Source organism: Silene latifolia, chromosome X (genome assembly GCF_048544455.1).
Source record: "Silene latifolia isolate original U9 population chromosome X, ASM4854445v1, whole genome shotgun sequence".
NCBI lineage: Eukaryota > Viridiplantae > Streptophyta > Magnoliopsida > Caryophyllales > Caryophyllaceae > Silene > Silene latifolia.
In genome coordinates this window covers 252,319,790-252,326,038 of record NC_133537.1, presented here as the reverse complement: position 1 = coordinate 252,326,038, position 6,249 = coordinate 252,319,790, and the positions used below count along the sequence as shown (strand labels likewise).

At 39.9% G+C, this 6,249-nt stretch overlaps 1 non-coding gene across 1 annotated transcript; it reads left to right on the top strand.

Annotated features, from left to right (window-relative positions):
• The first annotated feature begins 3,358 nt into the window (after positions 1-3,358).
• On the top strand, positions 3,359-3,465 carry LOC141624071 (small nucleolar RNA R71). The gene has a single exon (XR_012533882.1). It is a non-coding gene; the product is annotated as a small nucleolar RNA R71 (small nucleolar RNA).
• The last annotated feature ends 2,784 nt before the right edge of the window (positions 3,466-6,249 follow it).

The window sequence follows — 6,249 nt, the reverse complement described above, 5'->3', positions numbered from 1 at the left end:
TGAGCAATTTCCGGAGTAGTAGATGTTGTTGCTTCCATGGGAGGTTGTTGTTGTTGCACTTCCAAGTTATGGCTAGCTACCACCATAGCCAATGCTTTCTTTGCTTGAAGACTCTTTTGTCTTGATGAGAGTGTCTTTGCCTTTGGTGCCTTTGCCTTTGTTGCTTTTGTTTCTCCCTTTGTCTTTGCCATTGATGAATAAACCAAGAAAAGAACAAAAATCTTCAATTTCTAGTGCACCCAAATCGATTTAAAGATGAAAGGCTTTGCCTTTATGAATTCAAAAATCGACTCAAAGGTTGAAGATTTTGTGCTTGGTTTTGAATGTTGTTGAAAGAGGAGTGATTAATTTGTTGTTAAACGGATGTTTTGATTTGATTTTGGTGAATGTTATTGAGGAATCTTGTTTTTGTAATTGAGAGCATGAGGGTTTTGGAGTTATGGGGTTTATGGGTAGTGTTTTGAATGAAGGAATGACGAAATGAATGTGGGATGGGGTTTATAATAAACCCGAACAATTTGAAATGCAGGGGGGAGACGGGCGGATTTCCTTCGGGACGCCCGGATTCTGCCTGTTTTGTGTTGGGAAATTCTCGCCTAAAGACGGGCGGATTGCAGCAAAGACGGGCGGATTTGAAAACACGGGACGGGCGTCTTTCAGAGAAGACGGGCGGATTCCTTTCCAGAGATTTTTCTTGTTTTCCTCAGCCAAAAAGACGGGCGTCTTCCCTTCAGGACGGGCATCTTTATGAAGACGGGCGGATTCTATTGCAGGACGCCCGGATTCATTAACAGTCAAAAAAATTTCAAAAATTCAGCTCAGAAGGACGAGCGTCTTCTGCCCAATATGCCCGGATTGTCTGAAGACGGGCGGATTCTCTTGAAACCACTCGGGTTCTACCCCTTTTACCCGGATTCAATTCCATCCGTGTACATTGCATATCCCTTGTCATTTTTCACTCTTCAAAATCTCGTGTTCTTCATTGTGGGGGCACTACTAAGGCATGAATAGCCTAGGCAATTGCTATCCCCACACTAAGCTAAAGCACTACACATTAATTGAAATTATTAGTCCCTCCCTCACTTCTCTCAAACATGATAATTATCTTGATCAAAGTATAAAAAAATCAAAAATTGACAAAAAATGCAAATTAAGAATTAAAATGCGAGTTAGAGAGTTAGAAATATTTACAAATGGTGGTTTAGGGAGGACTCCACCAAACTCTCATTCTTGATGAGAAGTCAAGGGGGCATGTCCAAGGTCTTGTTGATGTTGCTCAACACCTTGAAAAAGTAATCAAAAGCTTGTTCATTGTCGTGATAAAGTTCTTCAATAGATCTTTGCCCTTGTTGTTGGTCTTGATTGATAGCATTACCAATGTAGGGATTGAAAATCCCTTCAAACTCATCGTCCCAAAGACCACAAACTTCATCCACTTGAACACTAAAGATCTCTTGAGTTGATAGAGACAACTCTCCCATTATCTTGTTTTAGCCAATGAGGCCATCTTCTTCCTTGCTTGACTTTGGTGAGCTTTGCAAGCTCTCTTTGTTACAATTCACTTGCTCTTTGAATGGAGGATCTTCAATGTTCTTCTTCCATTGGAGTTCCGACTTCTTCCTATCATCCTTCCGGCTATAATGACCGATCATAAAACATGGTTCATGTAAACGGGGAGCTCTCATTGTTTTGTCAAGATTGAAAGTTATACTCTCATCTCCCACTTCTAGAGTGAGCTCTCCATGTTTCACATCAATCACCGCACCCGCGGTGTGTAAGAAAGGTCTTCCTAGAATGATTGGAATGTTGGAATCTTCTTCCATATCAATAAGGACAAAGTCCACCGGGATGAAAAATTTCCCAATTAAATGCAGGAACATCTTCCCATATCCCTAATGGTGTCTTCGTCGATCTATCGGCCATTTGGAGTGTGATATTGGTGCATTTAAGCTCTCCCATCCCCAACCTTTTACTCGCCGAGTACGGCATAACACTCACACTAGCTCCTAGGTCACATAAGGCTTTGTTGATCGTGGTGTTGCCAATGGTACACGGTATTGAGAAGCTTCCCGGATCCTTGAGTTTTGGAGGTGAACTCCCTTGACGTATTGCACTACTCACCTTAGTGAAGGCGATAGTCTCAAGCTTCCGGATCGACTTCTTCTTTGTGAGGATATCTTTCATGTATTTCGCATAGGCTGGCACGTGATTGATTAATTCCGTGAAAAGAATTGAGTCTTCCAAATTCTTCACAATTTCCATAAACTTTCCAAGTTGGTCATCAAATTTGGGCTTGGCTTGACGACTTGGAAAAGAAAGTCTAATCACAATGGGCTCCTTCTCCTTGACCTTGTCTTCATTTTTCTTTGAAATTTCTTCCTTTGATGATTCTCCATCTTTGGAGTTTTGCACAATTTCTTCCTTATCACTAGCTTCCACAGCTTCATCCTCAACTTGCTTCTTCGGTGCTTCATACCTTGTACCACTTCTCAAGTGAATGGCACTAACCGTTTCATGTCTTGTGGGATTACTTTGAGGTGGTAATTGCCCCTTTTGTCTTTGTGAGCTTGAAGATGCTAGTTGAGTTAATTGGGTTTCCAACATTTTGGTGTGAGCTAGGATGTTGTTGATGGTGGTTTCCTTTGCTTGACTATCTTTTTGCATTTGAGTGAAAAATTCTTGTTGGTTCTTTTGCATTTAAAGGACCGCTTTTTGAACATCAAAACCTTGGTCATTTTGTTGATTGTATGGATTTTTATTTTGGTAACCTTGGTTTTGGTTGTAAAAGGGTCTTTGATTTTGGTTTCTCATGGGAGGTGGGGTGTATGTTGTTTGAGGGTTTTGAACATTTTGGCTTTTGTATGAGAGATTTGGATGGAATTTGGTGTTTTCATTGTAATAGTTGGAATAAGGGGTACCACTCTTGTATGCTTGGAAAGCATTCACTTGTTCATTTGTTCCCCTACATTCACTTTAGTCATGTCCCAAAGTTCCACAATTCTCACATATCCCACTTGGGATTTATGAGGATGCCGTCATGGCATTAACATGATGCTTTGGTGATTTTGAGGCTTCTTTAAGTCTAGCCATAGCTTTTTCAAACTTCAAATTGGTTGTGTCAATGTGAGCACTAAGTTGAGCACGCAATTGAGTAACGGAGTCCACTTCATGCTTTCCTCCTCTAGTAGCCTTGCGAGGTCTACTATATTGTGAGTTATGGACCGCCATTTCCTCAATTTTGTTCCAAGTTTGATTGTCATCAACTTCGGTGAACATTCCATTTGATCCCATGTTGAGAATGTTCCTTGAATCTTCATATAGACCATTCCAAAATTGTTGTACTAAGAACCACTCGCTAAGTCCATGGTGAGGACATGAGCGACAAATTCCTTTGAACCGCTCCCAAGCTTCATACAAAGATTCTTCATCCCTTTGCTTAAAACCCGTAATTTGAGCTCTTAGCATGTTAGTCTTTTCTGGTGGGTAGAATTTTTTGTAGAAAGCTAGTGCCAACGTTTTCCAAGAATCAATTCCGAGAGTGGCCTTATCAAGGCCCTTCAACCATTGTTTCGCGGTGCCAATTAGAGAAAAATGAAATAAAACCCATCGAATTTGGGCTTGAGTTACACCGGTTTGAGAAATCGCATCACAATAGTCACAAAAGGTCTCCATATGAGAATGAGGGTCTTCACTAGGCATCCCCCCAAATTGGCTCCTTTCGACTAATTGGATAAATGCGGATTTGGCAATGAAATTTTCGGTCAAATGTTGTGGTGTAGGAGTACCATTGGGAAGGTTCTCCTCGGTGGGTACGGAATGTGATGAAAACTTAGGCATTGTGGGTTGATTTTGTGTTGGGTTCTCCTCACCTTCTCTTGCAAAAAGGTTGATGAACTCAATAGTTGTTTGAATATCTACAACCTCACTAATACCTCTCAAATTTCTCCTAGCAAGTCTTCTATTGGTTGTCAAAGTTCTTTCAATTTCACGATCAAAAGGTAAGAAATCACCTTGTGACCTTCTAGAAATGCAAAATATCAAACAACTCGAAAACAATTAGAACAAACCTTGAGGAGTTTTACTTCCTCAAGGCAAAGAAAGACACAACTAATAACAATATAAGAAAATATAAATCAAGATAACACCGTCCCCGGCAACGGCGCCATTTTTGGTCGGACTATTTCGGAGCTATATTCTATTTTTCGGAACAATTGTCGTTGGAAGCACCTAGACCAAAACACAATTTATAACTTCACAAACAACTCTACAATTATTAAAGAGGCAAGTAAAGGTCGGATTCCAAGGGACGGGAATTTAAATGAGATTTCTATTGCAACTAGTGGTGTCTTAGGGGTGTCACAATTTGGGTTGATGTAGAAGGTCACTAAACTAAATAGCAATGAAAGTAAATAAGCAAGATGAATTGAAAGGGTTGTAAACAATTGATAAAAAGCACTAGGGTTTCATGGGGTCATAGGGGATCCATGGGAATTGATCATACAAACATGTTCTCAAATTATAAGCAAGCAATTATTGTTGTGATGGATTGAGTTGGGTTATATCTTACAATCCTAGGAAAGTTTGGGTCCCGAAGCCGAATCGATTAGATTGTACAACACTTGCAAGTCGACCTAGTCTTCCCTACTCAACAACATGCATGGTCTAATGACACTCGAGTTGGTTTATGTCTTACAAGTCTCATTGAAATGATAGGTGATGGGTAAAAAATGCAAGGATTCATAGGCTCACATTTCATCAAACATAACATGTGCATGAGTTGAGATCAAAACAAGCAAGCAAATAAACCATGAAAGCATATTAATTTAAGCATGAATCATTCCCCATGTTGGTTTCCCCTAATTACCCATTAACCCTAGCTATGGAACTACTCACTCATTATCATGTTGAACATGCTAGCAAGGTTGTCAATCATACCAACAAAGTGAAATATGATGAACAAATGAAAGTAATTAGCAATAATTAAAAAGGGATTAAGAGAATTATACCTACTAATGATTCCAATTATAAAGCAAAGAATAATAGAAGTACTTGATGCTTGATCGAGAGGTTGTCAATCTCCCAAAAATAACCCAAATAATCTTCAATTACCCAAAATAAAGGATGAACAAAAGTGAGATTAAGGAAATAAAACTTGTATTAAAACTTGATTAATTGTTGATTACAAAACTAAAGAGAGATTTGATTGATATTAACTACTCTAAGAATTGATAAGAAGAACATGCTCTTCTAATTAGACTAATGGGGTATTTATAGTGGAAATTAGGTGGATGCATTAGGGTTAACTAAGGGCTTAAATGACGATTAAGTCCCTACTTAGGGAAACGCCGGTATTTTCTGAAGGAAGGGCATCTTTCTTGAAGCTTGAAGAAACGGATTTGCGCTGTCTTGGAATCCGTGCGTCTTAGGCACGGACGGCCGGATTCAGAGTCTCTGCCCGGCGTCTTTGGTAGAAGTCGGGCGTCTTCGGGTGCTTTGCTTCCCGGGCGTCTTTGGTAGAAGACGCACGGATTGTGGTCCTGGGGATGGGCGTCTTCGGGGAAGACGGGCGGATTCTTTGCTCACCCGTGTTTCTTCTTCTTTTCTTCCCTTTTCTTCATAAAATCCTTGGGGATTTCCTTGGGGATGCAAGGATCTTTCCTCATCATTGCCCAACTACTATAATATGTACAAAGGCCTTCTAATCTTGTCTCTCCTTGATGCTTGGTCATTGGATTCAATAAATTTAGTCTCATTTTGCCATGAAAATGCAAGGTTTGCACTCCTTTCCTACCAAGGACACAAAACCTCAAAGAATATGCAAAACAAAGAACTAAAGACAATAAATGACCCAAATATGCACTAAAAAGCATGGGAACAAGGCTAATTCGGGGACTAAATGTGCGCTAATTATGGTCACATCACTGCACCAAGAACTCCTCAACAAAACAGTGTCGTTGAACGTATGAATAGAACACTGGAAGATATGGCTCGTACAATGCTTTTGTGTAGTGGTCTACCTCGTAACATTTGGGCTGAAGCCATTAGTACTTCTTGTTATATCCATAATCGTGCTATGATTAGACCTATTCTTAAGAAAACCCCCTATGAACTCCTAAGAGGTCGCAAACCTAATATCTCTCATCTTCGTTGCTTTGGAAGTAAGTGTTTTGTTCACAATAATGGTAAAAATAGGTTAAGCAAATTCGACCCTAGGAGTGATGAGGCAATTTTCATAGGATACTCGGATCA